Source organism: Ischnura elegans, chromosome 2 (genome assembly GCF_921293095.1).
Source record: "Ischnura elegans chromosome 2, ioIscEleg1.1, whole genome shotgun sequence".
Lineage (NCBI taxonomy): Eukaryota > Metazoa > Arthropoda > Insecta > Odonata > Coenagrionidae > Ischnura > Ischnura elegans.
Window position 1 is genome coordinate 58,990,767 of NC_060247.1, and position 23,234 is coordinate 59,014,000.

The 23,234-nt window shown below is 37.0% G+C and overlaps 1 protein-coding gene across 1 annotated transcript in view; it reads right to left on the reverse strand.

Moving 5' to 3' along the window:
* The window catches only part of LOC124153793 (complexin), a 348,643-nt gene that overhangs the window by 284,772 nt on the left and 40,637 nt on the right, over positions 1–23,234 (reverse strand). The window lies entirely within an intron of this gene.

The following is a 23,234-nucleotide window of genomic DNA, read 5'->3' on the forward strand; positions in this document are numbered from 1 at the left end:
GGACTAATAAGAGAAAAATTAAACGCACTATCACGACCGTAATGGCACGTATATACCTCCATAACCTCCCTCTAGCTAAAGCACTCAAGGGCTTCACCAATCTCGAACGGCTAATGAAAATTCTCTCAGTACACCATATTCCTCTGATCACTTCCACCTCAGTAACGACATCCATCCGCAGCCAATGGGCCTGTGCTGCAGCAGCTGCAAAGGCAGTGTAATCTTTCGGTCTCTTTTGTCATAAAACTATGATATTACTCCCCCGTTACCGAATATCATGACCATTTCGCTCTATCGGAACCACTCGAGTCAACTCGAATTTCGGAGGAAAATTGGCTATGCCGTATTCATCTGATCACTTTCGGCGTTAGAGTGGCGAACAAGAGCAGCTTCTATTCACAGTCAATACACTGCCGCTGAAGCAGTATCCCCTGGCCGTGGGATATTCCAATAACTTCGCTAGGAATACGGTAATGCACGGCCGTTCGTGACTACATTTACCAATTCAAGGGCACGTGCTACCTCTAAAATGCCAGTATGAACTGAACTCGCCTCTTTCCCGCGGTATCTTCAACGACCGCACCGTGTTTACACTAATTACCACCCAAATATGACTCTGTCAACCTTTCTCTTGCATTCCCACGAATGCGAAAATTTTCCAAACGCACTTCTGTCGGACCAGTCACCTCCTCACCTTTCGGATATAAACTCCTTTAACTCGTCCCTGAAACCCCTGAGAAACATGAGAAATCACTATCCCTCAGAATGTCAAGGACTATATTTACAGTGAAGTGTCGTCCATTAACTGCGTTGCCGTGGCGAGGAGTTCCGGGGTTAAAAACTAGGCAATCCCTAGGCAGCACCTATGTTTTGATGACGTTTTCTATCGATCTCGGCCCAGCCCATCAAGAAAATGATGGCAATCTACGTCAGCAAAACGCTGCTATATAATTCCGTGAATATATCAAGTGATGAAGGAAGACCACAAAATCAGGCAGAGGTTGAAGGCAGAAAACAAAGACAAAATCGGGAATGTAGGTTAAATCGCACTATAGGTGAAGATAGTCACGTATCAGACGTCACCAAAGCTTTGATGCATAAATATCCAAGTGTATCCATCTTAATCTTTGAGCGTTTTTTCGCAGAAAAAAATCATTTACACATTTTATGCACTGAATGAAAAACGAGGAAAATTATCGGTTAAGAATGAACATATGCCTCTGAAAATGTAGGGATCACCTACCAACCAGTGCCGCTCATGAAATTGCTTTGTCCGACCACGACCGCGAATAGTTCGCCCAAAGAGTACACGCAGGTGCCGCGACGAATTCAGTGACCCCGTGACAGGACAGTGAACCCCAAACGGCGATGGCTCGAACTGAAGGGGAGGCATTTGGAAGCATAGATTACCAGATCGCTCGTTGCACAATGTTTATGCAGAGGAAGTGACTTTGATTTTTTTCTTACGTGATTAGTAAAATCTCAGTTAATAACGGAGTTATGCACATTAAGGAAGATGAATCAATCAAAAGGGGGAAAATACATCCGAAAGCTATGGGTAGCTTTATTCCTCTTCTGAAGCTCCTAATGCACTTTAGATTCCATCCACAAGTCCCAAAAAAGGGTCACTTGTCAGTCACTACTACTGAAAATAAAATGATACCTGCTTGACTTAAGGTAATCAATATATATGGATGAACTTCTAGAGCATTGACGAAAATTTTCATTATTAGGTTAAAAGATCATGAAAACTCTGCAACACTGTACCAATTCACACTGGAATCATGTTCAAGTTAATACATATGGATTCTGATTTAAAATAAGTCATTTGAACTACACGAAACGTTTTTATTGGACAAATGCAATTAAACCTGAAAGTTACAACACATTCTAAAATATCCTTACATACAGTACATGTACGTATGTACATACTCACTACAGTAAAATTAATAAATTAATGATTACAAAACATTTTACAAGCTAAATTAAATAAGTTTGGCATTTAAATTGGATAAAAAAATAATTCCACTGGCAAAATCCGATTGAATGAACTTCTATCTCTTTGAAATAAATGTAAAAAAAGAACTAATAAATGCCACGTTAAGGATAGCATAAAAATGAATCCGATAATCGAGCAGAATTTGAATTGGTGATACAGCCTAAACCCTAGATATTTTGATCACACCTTTTCCATCGCCACCCGGACGTATCAGCCGTAACACCAACATAAATTTTCAAATGAATATATTGATATAGAGCCACTTTAATGAGTTGAATTACTATTTCACAAGAAATTTATTTCATAATTTGGTATCCAAGGTGCTCTCCAAAAACGCCTCGCAATAAACTTCTGATACTGAGTTAGCTAGTTACAATTCGGGGTTCCTCACTTGAAATTTAAATGCAATTTCTGCCTATTATAAATTTTGATCATCTCTGGTCATGAAATGGATGCTAATCGGAAAGTTTCCTGGAGCGCCAAGATATTCATAGCAAAAGACGGCGATAGCGAAACAAGATAAGCTGAAGTTCTTGTGTACATGCAAATCGCATGCATGAAATAAATTTTCCTACGACTAACTCAAGCCACGAAATCAGTCAAACGGCGTGCTCTTGACGGGTTTGTGAGGCTCTCCGAATTTCATTTGAATATTTAACCTCTACAGGAGAGCAAGCGTAGACGTGAATTTAGATACCGTACGTACCGAGGAAATAAGACTGCCATTAAAGTAATTCTTAGGCAAGACGTTACCTTAGGTAACACATTAATTTGTTAATAAGGTTCCTAAGATGATGTAATAGGTTGGCATTTCTGTGACCATTATATATACGGATTTAATAATAAATGCTGGAACAAGGGAATAACAATCAGTCAATAATTAGTTTCGCGTCGAATATAATCGAAATACAAAATAAAAATAACGATGTCACGTTGAACATAAAACACTATAAAGTTTTACAAAGGGTCTTTAATGAAGCGTATATAATACAATATATATAGACATTCATGAATAATGTATATAGACAGTCAGTAAGAGTGCAACATAACCTGAAATTCGGTTTTTTGCTCATTAGACTCAAGAATTCATGCGAACGATAGTTAAAAATAGCGTATTGAATGGAAGAATAATTAATAAATGCATTAAGAAAATCAGCATGTCAGAAATATGTTTGAAATGAACCGTCGAATCATCTACTTGAGTTTACAATCAAATTATACCATTACATTAATTTCGAATATATTGCCGTAAATTAAAAATGAAGAATTAAGAAGAAATGTCTGACAAACAACATGAAAATGAAAGAATTTAAATAAAATTATTGTGGAGTAAAGAGGATGGGCTATTGAAACGATAAAACGAATGACAAACACAGACAAGACACCTCCGTTACATCAATGAAAAAATTGAATAAAACGAGCCGTCGACGGATAGTATAATGCCCTAAACGAGAAAAGTTAAATCATGCATTAATTGCTTTCATAAATTCATTTGAATAAACTGTAATGATTGAGTGGATAAATATTTATCAAACTACTATTTCACTGCAATTTAAAAATCTCTCGTATATTTTTCCACCATTACTAATTTTGCACGAATAAAAACTCGCGAAGTCTGGTTCCACTCACTTTCCAAATAGATTAATTAGTATATCAAAAAAATTAAAAGCTAAATTATTAAATGAACGGAATTTTTAGATCGGAACTAATTCTTTATTGGGCAAAATCCGGTATAATATTTTGAAATATAATTTGCGTCATTTAACATGACATTTCATACTCATGTCTACAAATGCGGAATACACAACGGAAATATATTATTAAGGCTGGATTTTAAAATGGCAATCTATAATATTATGCTCGCAAATGATCAATTTTCAAAATTAGTGTAAAAATAGATAATTCCTGGTAAATGTTATACGTTTTCAAAATATCGCAAACATTGCGCTAAGTTTGGGGCGAGAATAATCTTTTTCAATAGCAATAGCGTCTCTGAAGAACAATGTCTCATGATTGATATAATTTCAAATGATGCATTCTTAAATGAAATTGCATAACAATCTTTTAAAGACCCATTTTAGAATATTTTATATCTGTAATACATTACTTACAAAAACTTCAAAGCGTCGCAGGGTAAGTAGCATATGCTGCCCTCCTGGTTCATTAACTCACCTGAAAAGATAAAAGAATAGATAATTTATTTAGAAAGAAAATCACGTATTTAATAAAATTAAAAACATTTTTATACAGAAATAGCCTAATCATTAATGTTGTCAATAAATAATTAAAATATTAGTGAAATCTTTAATTAAGTGAACCGTAATCTATTCTAAATGTAATTTCCATACATCCAAGAGTCTCATTCCTACTTCGAAGATGTTAAATCACTAATTTAGCCACTTCAGTGAATTCATATCCTAATTTTTGGATTATAATGTCCTCTGACGAGGATCAAACACATTTACTGGCACTTATGGTCGAAGAGACTCTATGGAATTATTCTCTTGATTATATTGATATTATAAGTGAAAGAACTATCTTTTACTTTTGAAACTCGATGCATTAATTAATCTAGGAAAGGGCGCGAGAACAAGCCCTTCAAATGCGGGGGGATTGGTATCATCGCGAGCAGAAATGAATGCCTAAATAGATGGCAATATCAACCGTTATAAAATCTTGAGACAAAGAAGGCGATTAACTTGGATTTTCTCTATTCAATGTCCATCATTACATATATTATACATCATTCTATGTATTCTATACATATTACCATACATCAATCTCTTGGATGCTAAAATTTTCATTTGTACATAGGTTTAAAGTGTAAAACCTCAATAACAAATGGAAAAACGTGAGCGTGGGATAAATTCATTCTTGGGATGAGACTGGGAATAATAAGATCAAAAAAGATTACAGCTACGGAAAAACGAAATAGCTCGGAGCGTTATCTAATGCTCTCGAAGGAACTCATCCAGATAAGAGTGAGCATGGGATACAGTTGGGATAAAAAAATAGAGTTTCGAGCCGGGTTCTACAAATACGGAGGAAAAAATGCTGCGTTTCTGGATAGCTAGGCTGGCTTTAAATGCTCTTTCCACTGGCGCATGGTCTGACATTCCCATTGCAGAGCCTCCATCGGAGAAGTATAAATGCAAACGAGGCAACGTCAATGATTCGTGCGGATTGCATACCGAATCCCCTTCCCAGTCAATGCCAACTCATCCCCATGCATTTCCAAAAGCAAGACTACACCATGAAAACAACCTAACGCTGTTGAAAAAAAATAGACATTAGTCCTAGGATGCGATATGATCCCTCATGTCTGTACGAGAAAGAAATGAATCGCTTCTGTACGCTTGGAGAACGGCATCCAGGGAAAACGACAGCACAAATGTTAGATTTGCAAGCTACAAGCGGGAATTATATTGTTCATCATTTCATCGATTTAAATGTGCAGCTGATCGGCAGAAATTTAAAATATTTCATGAAAATCAGGTCAAAAATTCAAGTCAGGGGACAAATATTTTTAATGCTAAGGAATTTGGTATTATTCTACGCATTATCTACTGAAGTGAAATATTTATAAAAATTTAGCCCAACTGTACTTTTCTAACAAGTTGTTTACAAATTTTACAAAGAGACCAAAAATCAAAGTTTGTTAAATCGCATTAATGTTAATCGCAGTTGGATCAACGGTGAGGGTAGTGAGAAAGTCCTAAATATGGTGATGAAAAAAGAGGTCTCTTGAAAACCTAGAAATGACTTAAAAATTCCAGTTACAACTCTTCGACTACATGATGAGAAAATATGATGTAACGAGGAAAATCCTTCATGATGAACTGGATGCGGCGCACGGTAAAGCTATGCTCAGTTATCAATGATGCTACAGAGAATATGTTCACGGGAAGCTAAGCTGAAAGGAGAGCCGCGTTTAACCAATTTCGCGATTGTTCACCGGTAATGAAGACACAAATGTGAAATTTAAAAACGTGATAAATATGCAGTACCAGATCCATGCTCAAAAAGTGAGTAAAATACATTCACAATTGTTGTAGACAAAAATATCAAGCTTGCAATTGAATACTTGAGTAAATAATCACAACCATCGTGTGTAATCTCCGAATTAGCGACGCCATTTATAGCACGATCGTTTCAAGAACCCTCCCCACCAATGTCTTGAGATTACTTATGCATATACGTCCTGATTTTATGGAAGCAGAATGATGCATAGACTTGCTACATCAACTTTAATGTAAGAGGTAGGAATACAGCTCGTATAATTAAGTAAAATTAAGTCAAGAAATGGAGGATGGATAAAAGGTATGGTAAACAGAATTACGTGCATTTCAATAATTCGGTGTCCATCGAAAGGGACTCGACCAATCAGACCCAAAGTCGCAATTCCGTAAAAAATGTTGGAAGAAGGAATGGAATGATAATTTAAAATGAAAAATAATCTTTTCCCAATAAGCTATAAGTCAATGTTGAATAAGAACACGCGAAAGTTTACGCTCACTATTCATGAGTGGTGACGTCTTTAGAATTTTGGAAGATTTACTCAATCAGTTGGACCTTTCACTTAGGGAAGGGAATATATCTATCGGAATAGTCTAAATTAAAACAAACCACGCGAGGCCTGAGCAAAATACTCAGGAATAGCAGAAAAGCGGTGCCACGCACAGCTTGTGGCTTCATTACCTTAATTGCTTTAGGGCTAAGATCATCAATTTTTTGCCACAAATGGCTCGGAAAGTAGGCGACATCTAAAAACAAAAAAAATCGGATCCCTTTATGCACAAATAATCAAAAATTCAAACGCATATGTGAATGAGCGCATCGGCAAAAATATTTGGATAGATGACCCATCTACTTACATAAAAAACTCTATGGATCGAAAAATTCAAACCTTAGTATAAAGCCAACGTAGTTCGACACTTGAAGAAAAAGAACAAACAAAATCGAAGGGTGAAGCACTTTCTGAAGAGTCACCACTGCGGAATCAAGGAGGATTTTCCGGACTTCGGCGAGAACTACCAAGTACGGAATCGGTCGCTAGGCGGAAAGCGGCCTGAGCATCACCCCCGAATATATCCGGGAGTAAGTGGGTAAGTATTGAAAAGACCATCCTTGCTAAACCGTCCCACTGTGTGAGACGCCCCCCCTCACTTATCCGGCCGAGAAAAAAAAAGACGGGAGAGAAGCTGCCGGGTCGTCAATCTGCGAAAGGCAATCAGCACCAGACCGCCGCAAGTGGTCCCACTTCACTCCAAGCCCCTCTTTGCCGCGAACTTCAGGGGGTGGGAGACCAACTGGAGAGACGATTGGGAGACGCGACGAACTGAAACGATGGCTCTCCGTTTGGTAGAGGAGGTGGAGGGATTGGAGGTGTCGCTGCTGCTGCTGCGGTGTATTGGGAGATGGATCCAATAGATTTCCGTGAGATGAGGGGGAGAAAGTAGGTGTGATGGAACCTCTCTCTCTCGGGAAAGAGGGGGGATGGTGTGCAATTGATAGCCAATAAGGCGGAGAGAAGGAAGGGATTCGGGTTTGAAAATTTACTTCCTACTGAGAAGGAAACTCTCCTTGAATTCATGAATAAGGAAATAAAATTTACTTACTTTCGTAGATTCCACTCATAATTTCTATCGATCGCGGTTTTCGATACAATGCACCTTTATAAAAAAATTGCTTTTTTTGCGTCGGCGAATATTCGCAATTTTATTGTTTTTGAAGTCATTTCACAGGGGGGTAAGTTATAAGCATTTATGTAAATTGGGTAAAAGAGAGTAAGTTTCCAAGCCCCTTCATGATGTGTACAAAGTCTAAGAAAGAAAACAAAACACGCAGAATAAATAACACGAAACATAAGTGGCCGTAAAATTATTTATACCGAAAATTAAGGAGCCATAACCATTAACAAGGTCACATTGTCAGGAAAGAGGGGAGATAGTGTTCAATTGATAGTAAATAATGTGCAATAATAAGGGGAGGAAGGTATTCTGATTTGAAATGTTTCCTCCTGTTCCGGAGGAAACTGCTTGAATCCTCGAAATAGGTAAAAGAAAACTTTGCTTCGTAGATTCTACACTTTGATTTATCGACCATGCATTCGATACAATGAGTCAATGCGATGAAGACTTCTGTGTTAAGAGCTGTATATTGATATTGATGTGAACATGTTGAAACCGGTTGATCAAATTAAAAAGTATGGGAAATCACAACTGCTGTTTTTATCATTACTATAGATGGATTTCTACGGAGTGAACTTGTAGACTATCAATCTAATGCGAACTTGATTTTTTGAAATGGCTAATATTCGCTATTTCATTATTTTTTGAAGTTATTATACGACGGAGTAAGTTATAAACATTCGTGTGGATTGAGAAAAATCGTAAAAATATCCACAGAATGGCAAAATAATAATAATACAAAACATGTGTTGCCGCGGAAATCATTAATGTCGAAAATCAAGGAAAATTCATAATCCGATTCTCATTGCGTCGAAACTTGGTCTTAAAAGATAAATGTGGAGAACGCTTAGCAGAGTTTCTTTGACAAATTAGCGATTCCACAAAGTGAAATAAAAATATGTTGGATAGGGAAAGTAGCGAGACTAATTGGAATAAATCTGCCACATACAAAAAGGTGCTAATCAAGTGATGTGTCCTCGCAGTGAACGTAATATTGGCGGGCTTATGTGATAAAAATACAAAGTAAATCTACTCAGGTGAGGTCATATCTCTAAACAAAACCATGGTAAATGCTATTTATTATTAGTAAATTTAGACGCTGGGAAATCAATAATTTTATTTTCAAGCTACACTTGCGAACCCTATATATTTTAAATAAATCGCACGCATAGGTTAGACTTACCAAGGATTGTAAAGGAGATCAAGTTTAACATGCGACCTCTTTAGATTTTAGCTACGAGAAAACAGTAGAAGTGAGGGCTGGCATACAAATTTAAAACTTTTTCAAAGAAGGACCGAAAATCCTCTACCATGAATTAAAGGCAAAATTAGATTGAAAAACGTAGACACGTGATAGATCTGAGAATTACAGTCGAATTAAAAAGATATGCAGGATATATTTTGGTCTGATTATCTGTCTTGTTAGTAATAAGTTTTTCTACTACAATTTAGGTGAGTAATTCGCACTGAGAAACAAACGAAAATAAAAAGCGGTAAGGAATTTATGTTTTCAGTGATGTGAAGTGACGCAGTACTCGGAAGATCTAATTGGAGTGGGAATTATCTCACTAGAGTGAAGTATAAGATGTTAGTTAGGGAGTTTCAGAAAACGTGGCGCAAATATTCATCTCGCTTAGCATCAAATTCGGAGAGTGGCCGCCATAAATAAGAGTGCAGGGATACGTCCGTTCCATTCCCGAAACCATTATCCACCGATCTTATTTTCTTTTACCTCTCTTTTCCCGACTAGTGGGAAAAATAAATTGCCCACCCTATAGATATTGAATCTCGAGATTGAAATGATTTATCCGACTCCGATTACTACTTCTCTGAGAGGCAGTCGGTCGATTTTCCATCCATTCTTCTCAGATTGCGGAGAGGCACACATAAAGTAAGTATAATTGAAGTCTTTATCTCATTTCACGATCCATTTTGTGATAAATTTCATTCCCAGGGAAAATAAAAATTCTTTCAACGTGGAAGATAACAAATCACCAGCTATTTCCAGCGTAGGAAATAAATGAATTTCTTCTGGAAAAGGCAAAACAAACTATGAGCGGCTGAAATAAAGTCGACTCGCATAATTATTCGTCTCACCTTCAATATTATATGAATTAGGAATATGAAATATATAATAGGATAAACGTACAATCATGTAAATTCGAGCGAAGAAATTGCAATAATTTAATTGCTATAAAAATTGCTATAATTAAATAATTAATAAAGGTAAGCTTTGCCTTTAAAACGACCTTCATCCGTTTTTTAATAATAAATTCATCGCTAAAAAATCACTGAAAATCAGGAAATTAAGTCTCTTAAGCGAGCACTCTTTCTCTCTCTCCCTCTCTCTCTCTGCTTTTAGAAATATTGATTCAATCTCCCTTCAAATTTTGTACTATTGCCCCTGGTTCAAGCAAGCACAAGAGCTGTTGATAAGGTTCGAGATAATTGGAGTTAGAATGGAATAATTGTATAGAAAACATGACAGATAATCAAAATAATTGTTCATTTCCTCTTTGAATTGTATAAAATTTAAATGAACTCCGAAATCAAGTGGTCGGCATCATTCCTACACAATGTAGCACTGTCATCAAAATTAACTTCCGATTTTCAAAGAATGGGTAATTTTTATAATTTATTACCAGTAGTAGTTTTCCGAAAAAAAGGTTGGAATAAAAATAAACTAACGAGTAAATGGCGATTAGTAAAGAACCGTGTGAAATAGTAAATAATGAGGCACGTTTTTGTAAAAGGCAAATAAAGACAAGCCATTATGAAGATATATAATTTTCACAGTGAGATTCAAAAACGTGGGTTGAATGACAAAATCGTTGTTAAGGAACGTAAAAGAATGTGTATCAATGTCTATGTCAAAAATAATCGTACAATGAGATCTATAATATTTTAATATTTCTCATTGTCAATAGATGATTATCACTGAAAAATCCGTATGTCTTCCCAAGTGCCACATTAGGGGAAACGAGAGCATGCGTTAGAACAGATCTACAATCTAGTCTGGGGGCAGCTGGGAGCGAAGGATCGGTTCACCACAGGATACGGGGACACTGGAAACGTGCCGTCTACCCACGCAATGTGAACCAAAACCATTCATACCCGTCAAGCACAACTCTCGACTGCTCACTGCTTCAGGGCCGAGGAGGAAGGGGTGGCTTAATTTCTCGGCGAACTACTGAGGACGGTTTGTAGGGCGGCGGTATGGGTATATATCATGCGGATGAGGAATGGTGGAATGCTTGGGCGGGAACGAATACTTTGGTGCCTCGCAAAAATAAAAAGAAGGGACTACGGAAGAGTGAAGGTTGCGGGAGGTCACCAGACAAAAGGAAGGGTATGCTGGAAAAAAATAACGAAAGTGTAAATGGCACAGATGCATTTACACAACATCCTTTTGGGTAACAACGACAATTAAAAATGTATATATTAGTTCACAATAAATTTGAATGTTGCTGCACAAAGACTATTATAGACAGGTTCACAAATCACTTACTGTCGCACCTATGATTTATCTTTTGCTCAGCAGTTGTTGCTATACAGAAATATAAGGCAGTTTGAAGACACTTCAGGTTAAATAAATTTCCATACACGGTGATTGATCTTTGTTATCAATTTTTACTGTGATCCCGTGAATCGAACAGTTTTTCTGCTGTTAGCGTAAACATCGAGAGTGTAGTTAAATCGTTAATGCTTAAGTGTAAAATTTTACAATACACAGCATAAAATTAATTAGCCGTAGCGACTTTGATCTCGCTTGGTTATTTGAAATCAATTTTTTTTATTTATAAAAAAGGCGCAAGTTTAATGGGCGCAAGTTTTTTTATCATGAGTGACGAGGCTCTGTTGAAAATCATATAATAAAAATCCAGAAACTTGCGAATTAAACAGAGATTTGCAGCTTCCACAGAAAAAAAATGAAAAATAATTTTATCAATACAACAACGAGAAACAAAATTTTCAATAGGTACCCAGTAATCCTTGGGTTTTATCAAATTTAAATGCAGGGCAATACTAGCTTTTGTTAATGCTTTGTATATTAAACGAGTCGTATAAAATTTTCCTAACTGATGAAAATCTTCCATCTGTCACATGCCTTCTATAGCACTTCGAAGCAGTAACGCCAAACCTCTACCTAAATTTTAGTTTTCACTCTTCTAGGAATGCCTTTTTTTAAAGACTCCCGAAACTGTAAAACACATTTTTTTGCACTCATCTTTCACTTACTCTCTCCTCCAGCTATCACTTGTTTACCTACTGTCACAAAAACTTTTCCCTCCATAATATCACTATCATAAACTCCATAGTTAACCGTTTTCAGACAACCATTCCATTTTCGTTATAAAAGATCATAGGATTTCCCGGCGAATGATATTAATAAAATCTTCTCGGGTTTGTGAGAGCCAGTCCAAAATACTTCGGCAAGTCTTAGCACTGATGTCGATCAGGGAGTTTCTCATCGTAACGTTGGCCTTGAATTGCGATAAGGCCTGGTTACACGATACATTAACACGTACAAGTTAATGCCTAAATGTATGAACGCGTGAATGAACACGAAAATGCACCGTATAACCACCCGACTTGCTCGAATGCAAGAACGGGAAATGGGACCTGTTCTAATTTGGTTCATGCATTAGTACATTTTCCGTTCCGGTCCACCAAATACATTCACGCAAACAGACATTAACTCGTACATGTTAGTGGAACGTGTAACCCGGCCTCTATCAAGTGCCAAACCCGAGAAGATTTTATCATCGACGTTATATTTTCTTGTGTCTACGATATGTTCAATTTTGGCTGCTTTTGGATAATAAAGTTTATTTTGTAGTAAATCATTAATATAAATGTTATATTAAATGACCTTGCATCACAGGAAGAGGATTAATGACAAAGATAGTGTTGGAGCGAATAGTTCGGCGCCCTGGGATAGTAGAAAGGAGGAACAATGGAAGAACGGGGATGCGGGGAGTGAGCAATCCGAACGAGAATAGAAGTGGAAGATGCTAGGAATTTGGAGAGGGAGCATACACACATCTATATGGAAGGATGGAATTGATATGAGGAGGAATCTGGGAATGGTGGTGGGGGGGATCTAAGTTCCGCGGAATGAGCGCTTGGGCGGTGTGGGTCGCAGAGGAATGGGAACGGAGCCTTCGGAATGTAGATGCATCGTAAATGCGAGAGATGAGGGAGTGAATGTGGGCGGGGTGGGACATTACCAGAATGAGAGGGGGGGGAAGTTCATTGTGGAATGCCCCGGGCTGGAGGAGAGAGCGAGTCGCAAAAGGGCTGATGGGATGCGGACGGGATCCCGAGGAGAGAACGATGGGATATATTACGAGCAAAAGATGGGGAGGGAGGAAGAGAGATGGAGAGAAATGGAATGGGGAGTGAAGATAGGAGTGGTTTAAAGTGGAATGATGGAGAGCCAACCTCTACACGTACCACACACCTGCGAGTTATTCGTTGAGTGTTTGCTTTTTTGTGTCTGTTCTTAGGCACAACCCAAGTCATTAAAAACAGCTTAACGACAAGAAAATCGAGAGTTGTTTTGCTGTCAACTAATGTTTTAGTTTTCAATTCACAGATGTTGTCATAACCTCTCTTTTTTACAGAAATTCTAACTATATCGTCAAAATAAAATGCATAGGCACATTCTAGGCTAGTCTTTGAAAATATAATGTTGAAAGATAGTAAGGAGGATACAGAGGAGACATCGATGACATATACCACGAGTAAAAGATGGAGAGGGAAAGAGGGAGATAGAAAGAGAAATGGGATGGGAAATGAATATGGAGGTGGTTGAAAGTGGAATGATGTAGAGGAACCTCTACCCGTACCACAGACCTGCGAGTTATTTGTTGAGTGTTTGCCTTTTTGTGTTCTTAGGCACACTACAAGTCGTTAACTACAGTCACATGACAAGAAAATCGAATTACGATTGTCTTTCAATTTAATGTCTCGTTTTCGATTCACAACTATGCTCATAACATCTCTTCTTTTAAGAAATTATCATCTTACCGTCAAATTTAAACGCATACACTTATTCTCTTTTTTGAGAAAAATAATATTGAAAGATAGTAATGAAGGTACAGTGGAGTGATCAAAACCGCAACATTCCTATATGATAACCCTGTATTTCTCCAGCTAAATGAGGATATTTTTCAGCCAAATATACACCCATCAGAGCCTACAAGGAAGCAATAAAGGTGCTTGCGGCCGGTGTTACCTTGGCGTCACTAATACTTAGTTATTGGTATTTTTCTCATTTATACTCCACGTGATAAGTCATAAATTTCTCAAATTTTTAGCTTATAGTTCACCCATTGCCGATGATAATCTTTTATGTATAACAAGTTGAAAGATGGAAGAGTGGATAGAGCACTGGGATTATGATTACGGGGTCCGTCGTTCAAAATAGGGATTAAGTCATAGATTGCCACTATAGCGAGCGTGGAGCGTGGAGTGTATATAGAGCGAGGTGGCCCAGGATCTGCCCCATGTACTGAATGTGTGTAATTATACGTCTGTAGCTTGGACCGCGGTGAGCTCTACCGTCAACTAACAAAAACCAACCTTCTACTTGAAACACTGAGCGAGTAAAAATTAAGTGGCGAAAAGAGGGATAATTGGGGAAATATCCAATTTATACATTTTCTCATGGTGTAATCTGAAAGACGGAAAGTAGGTGAATCCAAGAAGGGAGAGTTATGACGAGAGAATATGCCTACTTCTCCATCATCACAATCCTCGCAGGTTATTTGCCGGGTTCACACCTCAGAAGTACTGAAGTGCTCAAACTCTTAGCCATCGAAGTTGGCATTTTGTCAAGAGTTTGATTAAACGAGTGGACTTCTAAGTGGAAGAGTTGGTTTAATTGTGCCCCTTGCAGTAACGGCAATAATGCTTTCTCCTTGAAATTTCTGCTGTAATTATCATGACGCGCCGGAGGTCATACGGAGACTTGGAGAACTTCCTCCTGTTCCATAAAAAAACAATTAGTGATAAATTGAAAACTTCTAATTAATTCTATTTAACTTGATCAACGCAGAAAAACATACGATTAAATATCAAAATACATCTAATAAGACAACTAGGACAACATAAGCGAAAATGACGTCCTATTTACTTGAATTCGTTTGATGGCGTTCTTGAGCCCATAATTGTCTAAAATTAAATAATGTTCACCTTCTTTGAAGTATAAACCCAAAAATACCCGTTTTCTTTGGACAGTGATGAAAATGGACGGACCGTGTAATCTAAAAATAACAAATTAAACTTAATTTTCCCCATATAATGAAAAATATTAAATGATATCATATTCTTGTACTTCAAAACAACCGTGCTTTTAGAGGGGACCTTGTCTAACTGACGAAGCGATTTGTCAAGATAATTCAAGGGGTCAGGGAGACGGAATTGATGTAAGAGTAAAAAATCCAAGGTCCAACGGTGAAAAGAGATGAAAGGTTTATTAATTATCCACACGTGCATACGCTTCACTTGGGATCTCTCTTTTGACGGAAGACCGTTGGCGTGGGACGAAAAAATAAGGCAGAGATAAAACATCCGAGGGGATTAAAGATTAACAAGCATCCGACTGCACAAGCACGAGCAGCCAAACGAGGGCAGCCGAGGGATTGCAGTAAAGGAAGTGATGCGGACTGCATTCCGAACTTAATCTGCGGTCGCTAAAAACCGCGTCAGGTGAGAAATCAAGTCTCCGAGAGCCGCGTTTGCTGAGTTTCCTTCTGTCTGCCATAATTTTTTTTGCAAGGTTTGCAAATAAATTTTGCACCTCGCACATCATTTAGAGTATATTTTTTCCAGGTGGCGTTGTTGCCATTCGGAGTGGATTGCAGGATGAGGAAATTTGGGAGGAGTGCTGAGGTTAGGTAAGGGAGGGAGTAGCCACGAATCAGCTCAGCGCGGTTCGGCCGGTTAAGCGAGGTACAAATTACGAAACGCTTAATTACCTCTCGTGGAAGCCACTGGAATGCTTATTTCCCGCAAATTCATCACCACTGCAGTGAAATTGGCGAAAATAAATGCAAAACACTAGTCTAAACTATCCTTTTTGAATTACGGTTGCCAACTAGATGACTTGACTACAATGAAGCAAAAGAAAATATTTGAAAAATAGATTTCACGAAGAATTATGGAGCTCAGAATGTAAAAAGTGTTAGTATTATGACAATCATTCACGTTCAGCTTTACATTTATCATAGTCTGTAAAAAAACAGAATACAAATTTCTACCATATTACTACCACAGAAATTAGTCCTTACTACTCCATAATTAGTCATACAAATTAGTTCAACCATTTTTTAATACGTGAAAATTTTAGTTCATGATAAGCTCCCATCACAAAAACAAATGATAACAAGAATAAAATGTACTGTGTGCAAAGGGAAATGAATACCAGAAATCCCTACAATCATTAATTCATTACCTTGTTATTAGATAAAAGGTTTTTTTCTTTAGAAGATATCTAAACAGGAGTGTGAAAGCTACAAATATTTTTACACTCATAATAGTCACTCTGAGGGAATAAAGGCACGTTATGTACCACTGCTTAACAAATAATCATGTCTCTACAAAGTATCGTATGTGTCACCGTTTGTCACAAAAAATAGTCTCCTTCGAATTTCAATAAAAATATTAATAAATGGTTTTTAAACTTCATTTGTATTGATACGAAATAATGTGAAGTGCGTGCATAGCCGGAAACATCTTAAATGAAAACGCCCCGATATTCAAAATTTGAATTACTATGCAAGTAGGTACTCTAATTGAAATAATTCAAGTGTCAAAGTTCATCGCATCACCAGATTTGACCTAGCAACAGCTGTCAGCGTCGACCGATCAATACTGGGTAACATGAGTAGGGGAAGGTAGGGTAAGATGACGAACTTAAGCTTCAGATTTTTTCCCTTAATTTATTAAGAGGTTTAAAATCCTAAAATTCGAAAGGACAATTCTTTCAACCTTTATGTTTAATAAAAAAAATTGGTACCACGTATTCCTCTCTGGAATTATGAAAAATATTTCACCAAAGTAAAAGTGTAATTTTCGTCATCTTACCCCACGCGTGGGGTAAGATGACGAATGGGGGTGGGTAAGATGACGAACAGATAAAAGTAGTACGTTAAGATGGAAAAGTTTTATTTTAAGGATTCAGAAAAACATTTAGCTTGCTAACCCTTAATATGAATTTTAAAAAGTCAAAGTTTAAGCACAAAAATATCAAGAACCGGTCGATTCTAATGAAACAAAACATTGAAAATTTGGCAATACAAAAATTTAGAAGAACATAGTAACCAGGAAATACAATTTACACACAAAAATCACATTTCCAGGGCGTGTCTTTCGCTTCGCTATTACTCCAGCCAGAACATGCAGCATGTGCCCAAGATTTGCACCTGAAGCACTGGTACCACAATTCTTCCTTTCCATACTCTCTACAAATAATGCACTTTTCATCAAATATTGATTCGTTCTCTATGTCGTCCTCCATGTAAGGAACCTCTTCCGGTGACTCGTCTGATGACTCGTCATCCAGTTGATGCTTTTTAATTTTCTTTACTTTTTTTGTCCTCTTTACGGTTTTATTTTTCTTTACTTCCTCAGATTTAGAACCCTTGGCTTTCTTTGACGCCAATGCTTCAGCTTTTCTTTTCAATCTTTCCTGCCTTTTTATTTCCAGCAATTCTTTTTCTTTCTGCTTTTCTTCAAGAGCTTGTTTCACAGGACTTCCAGAAATGTGGTAAGAAGGCAGTTTATTCCTGGGTCGCCTGATTGTTTTCTTGATGGCCATTGGAAGTGGAGGTAGGGCTGAGCAAGTGGGGAGCTGTGGAGGCAATGTCGAAGAGGTAGATGGCTGTTGAGGAACAGTTGAGGAATTAGGATGCTGTGGAGGTAGGGTTGCCGACATGGCGGGGTCTGTAGTACGGGCTGAAGAAATGGGCTGGATACCTATGGTAGGAGCATCTTTTTGGTTATTTTCAACGATATCAGTGGTGTGTGAAGCTTGAAAATCTTCATCAGTAAAAATGTTGCTGTCTAGGGGCTCAATGCCAGTAGCTCTGAACCCCTTCACAGCAGTCTGGATAGTACTCACTCTAAGGTAAGCTTTACCGAATATTCTGCCTACCTCTCGTATTGTTATGACGGCTCCTGGGTTAGAAACCAAATAATCTTCGCAGCCTTGACTATAGGCAGTCTTCAGCGGGCCATAGAAAGCCACATCAAGCGGCTGCAACCTGTGACTTGTATGAGCTGGAAATCCGAGAAGGCATATTCCATTATTCCTACAAAAGTTAATGGATTCCAGGGTGACATGTGAGGCGTGATTGTCCATGATAATTAGGACTGGATTTTGTTTACTTGGGTGAGCATGACTAGTAAAGTGTTCTAAGAACTCTAGAAAGTTTTGAGCAGTCATCCATCCTGATTCATGAGCCACTCCTTTGGTACCTGGGGGTGTTCCATTTAAAAAATCAGAATTCATCCTTACCCTGGGAAAGACTAGAAAAGGTGGAATGTAAGTACCAGTGGCACTCATACCGCATAAGGCCGTGACTGTTACTCCTCTTTCAGCAGAGGAAACTTTAATCACACGGGGGGATCCAATGGGTGAGATCACTTTAGGAGTTTTCGTTGGCACTGTGGAAAATCCCGTCTCATCGATGTTGTAGATATTCTGGGCTTTGAACAGATAGTTCAATCTGAGTTCTTTAAGTGTTTCAAAAAACTTTCCTACATTTACTCGATTGAAAGCCATGAGTCGAGCTACCGATGTTGCCTCTGGCTTTCGCAGCGATAGCTTGCAAATTTTTAGATAATTCGCAATGAATTCTTTTCCAGCGGCTTTCTTTTCTGTATTGAACCGATGGCTCAATCCTAAATTTTCTGCATACGAAAAACACAATTTCCCAAACTGGTTTTTCGTTATCCCAAAAGCTCTTTTGTCCAAATCAATTATATATCGTCTAAGCTCTTCTATTTGTTGATCTGTGAATGTTTGCTTAAATCTGCCTAAGTTATGAGGATATTCCTAAAACAAATAAAAGAGTTATCCATAAATTTTTAAAATAATAATTCTCAGGCAATTATATTTTTTTACTAACAAACTTACAACTTTCCCACTGGGGCCACATCTCTGCTTAACATATCTTCGTAGAGTTGCTTCCGGCACGTTATATTTCTTTGCTGCAGCATTTACACTAGTGGTTTTTTCTTTTACTTCTGCAACAGCTGCATCCATTGCCTCCTTATCCCACTTTCCTCTGTCACTTTTCCTCGTGTAATTTCGTGGCATGATGTTTGTCAAGCCTAAAACATTCGTAGATATATACTATGTATGCATTAATATAATGTAATAAAAATAATTCTATATGATAACAACTGAAACATTCGCCAGACGTGCTGACCGCATATTTGGATCCGCCTTTAGATTGATGGTTTAGCAGTAGTTATTTTGATTTCCAAAGGAATTTAAAAGTAACTAAAACTAAACCACCAATCAAACTTAAAACAAACTATTGAAATAGACAAACCTACCAGCTAAAATTCAGTCCGAAACCAATTTTTTAAATACGTCAAAAGCTATTCATAAAAGGTACTCAAAAAGATGTCGGGTAAGATGACGAACCAGCAAACTTCTCGTCATCTTACCCCACGTCGCCATTTTGGTTTATAAGTTATCTATCATTACCCTAGCTCATCTTAAAAATCTACTGAAGACATGGTTCTTTGCATGACAGGTTATATTCTGAGAAAAATATAGGTAAGGGTAAAAACAACTAACCGTATTCGAGTAATTCCTTGCGCCAAAAACTTCAAAACTTACAATCACGAGGTATGAAAACACATCTCACTCGCTACTGCTCGCAAAAACATTTGGCCCGCCTTTCTTTGCGGTGAATTTCGTAACTAATTGCCTGAGTCTCAGGAAGAGCTAGGACTCATGCTGCTATCTATGAATGCACAAGAGAAAAATCGAGTTCGTCATCTTACCCGCTTCGTCATCTTACCCGACTTTCCCCTACTTACTACAGAATAGGAGGAAATTCAATTCAGATCAATCCGTCTAGAAAATTTAAAGTCAGGGCAAAAATAGAGATTTTGTACAGTTCGTATGAATATAACATTGAATCAATCAGTGAATGTATCACTTAAGATAATAAGAAATAAACTAGTATTTAAAAAGGGTAACATAGACTAGATGAAATAAAACTAAATAATGTAGTTCTATGCCAAGCATCAACTTATTTTTAATGCAATCCGATGATTTTCCAACGACTGAGGATAAAAAAAATTAGGATTCCGTTTAAACTCACATGGGAATACTGTTCGGGATAAACATAAACATACTGACACGCCACGGACAATCGTGGTTGCGCAATAATTTATCATAATTGAAATGAAAACCTGAGCGCAAACGGATATACCTATCTCTGAGGTAATTGCGGCCTAATTTTCCCTGCAGTGATGATTTTAATATTAAACCGAAAAATGTCTAAAATATGTTCGAAATACAAATTGAATTAATCAAATTTTCATTACGAAACCCACAGATGAATACATTAAGGATTAAACGAATCGCATTTATTCTGCACTGTAAACCGTAAATGCATTAACTATTAACTAAAAAAATGATTGCACGGATGTGGAGAATATTAACCTTAAAAATAAGATAAAGCACATTTTTGTGGGATCTTCAAATGGAAATATACGCATTAAAATTTCGTAACTAAGAATGTACATTTTGTGTATTAAATATATGTGTTTATGTTAGAATAGCAGGTAATTATGGAATCATAACAAATAGAATTTTTAAGAATCTGTTTTAGCTCATACCTGTGCCATATTACTGCTTCCTTCAGGCCAAATAAACTCGAGTACTAAATTTGAGATGTAACACTTGGAAAATTCATCGATCTCTCACTCAGCGTAAGATGCATAAAAAGAAATGATATAGAATAATCATTTTGAAGTAATTTCAAACTTCGCACACCAGGATAGCAAGTAAGCTTTCGATTTGTGTCTATTTCTTTCGTTATCAGACATTGCGTATCATAATAACCAAAAAGTTGGAAAGAAATGGCAAAAAGAAAGGCAAGAAGCACTCAATGAGACCTTCTTTTTTCCTATCGCTTCCAGTCATAGGTGCATGGTAAATTCCCCAATGTTCCATGCATAGTCATAGCCATTGTCTTTCTAATGTTATAACCTTTTTTCAGGCAGGGATCATCGCATTGACATCTTTACTAGCTCTTTCACAGGGAATATTCGGTTTTGGCGGTCAGACTTGTATGAATAAAATAATGATGACTTTTGTAAACGTAATTAATTTTTGTCTACGCCAGTAATGCTTTTGATAACAGGAGTTTTAGCAAACCGGTGAAATATTCTCCTATCATTTCAATAGTGACGTAGATTCTTGTTTCTTATGGAATTGCAAATTTTTACGGCGCCGTTAGCTGAGATGGATTCATGTTAGGCCTGCCATGATTCACAGTTTAAACGTTACACATCTTGAAAAGTCATAAGACCCAAAATTACACATAAAAAATGGGTAACGAATTTGTTGCAAAGGTAGGTCGATTTTATAATGATATTCGGCAATGAAAGCATGAGCGACCATGTAGTATCTGGCAGATTACGATAAAATGAAAGATAATGGCAACGCATTTCAGCACAGATTTCCTTCGTATTCTGGATGTCAAATGAAAAACACCTTTTTTCAGAAAAACGGCAGATTTTGATATTTACTTAACATTTGACTAAAAGCTGGCTTTCCAAACCAATCACTCGAAAATGTTCATTCACGAAGCACCATAGAAATAATCTCCCATCATTTTCAAAGGCGGTTAGTGAGCGATTTCTCCGAGGCCTGACAGCCCCTGTTAACGGAGTGGAAATTGAGCCGTAAAATGTATCACAGCCAATTGAGTATGATCGAAGAGAGTGATGAAGATTGCGTGCTGCCATTACACGAAAGCAGGATTGACAAAGAGTGATTAACCTTTCAGAAAAAAACTAAAGCAATAAAAGTGACCTTCGACGACGCTTTAATTTAAATGACCAGTGACTGCTGTCAGATAGTGTCGCATATTGAGGGAGATCGAGTTACACATGAAATTTTCGAAATGTTACGATGCAGATTTGCAATTTTAGCACTCCTAGTCTCCATATTGTGCTATCAGGCAAAATTGCAGGGAACGTTTAGAAAAAAAACACCTTTGATCTAAAAAACGATAATGGGTAGAAGAAAAATTTCGTAAAATTATGAATAAAAAGAGGTCATATCCAGTGGTTAGAAGATGGTTAGCAAAAGAAATAATAGTCAAATAACATTTTTATCAATTTTGTTGCCTCAAAACTTCTAATAAATGCATTCCTAACCAAGAAAAAAATTGTAATAAAATGTAAATAATGACTTTAAACAGTAAAAATACACAGAGCAATATTTCCCTTCTAAAAAAAGTTAAGGAAAGTGCGTTTCGACTTTGCTAATTTTTTCCATGACTTCACTGGTCACGTGCGAAAGACGGCGGAGGCAGGCATGAGATATCAATAATCCAAGTTCCCGCAATAATAAATACGGAATATATGACCTGTAAAACCAATGATTTTATGAAAATTAATAAGATACCGTATTAAAAATATATATATGTCATTAATTTCCGCTAGGTATTTATCGAAATGTACTCCCAAGCATTATTTGCCTAATTTTTTTCAATATCTGAAGACGTAAAGAGAGTTTTTTTTTAACTCATAAGATAAAGAATCATATAACATATTGTTATACAGCTACTTTCATATATAACATTCTGATGCTAATTTTTATTTGAAAAGGAATAGAAAGCTAGCCTCTAGAATTGAAAAATAATATTATAGCCTTCATAATAGATTTCATATCACACGGACACTGAGACAAAGTGGAATATTTTTACTGATTATATCCCCAACGCGTCCTTTGTTCCTCATGAACGAGCAGATAATATCAAGTACATTCATAGATGATTAAATTTTGAGAACACTTGCAGTACTTTCAGGAAAATGTCTACATGCAGTTTTTGCTTGTCTTTATATAGTACTCAGGTATGTCTGAGCTGATATCTTGCACCACTGAAGCACAATATTCGCTATGTATCGTGGAACTCCCATGACATGTTACAATAGAAAAATATGCAGAAATGATGCATTGCAGCATGATGTGTCGTAGAAAGGTTTGCCATAAATGCGGTTGCACATAAAATGCGGGAAAAAGTTCACCGGGATTAATTTACAGTGCACGGAAATGAATTCTTCAGTAAAAATTTAACATAGGTTATTAAAAAGCGCGTGAGTTATATACGGAGATATTCAAAAGTAAAGATGCAATGCACGCAAGGTAAAATTACAAGCGAAGAAATAAAATACATTTCACGGATTTTTTCAATGCAATTATTTATCATCATCATTAATACTTGGACCCCGGAAGTTAAAGTAATTTATCTCTTAAACTATTTTTCACAGCAGATGCTCAC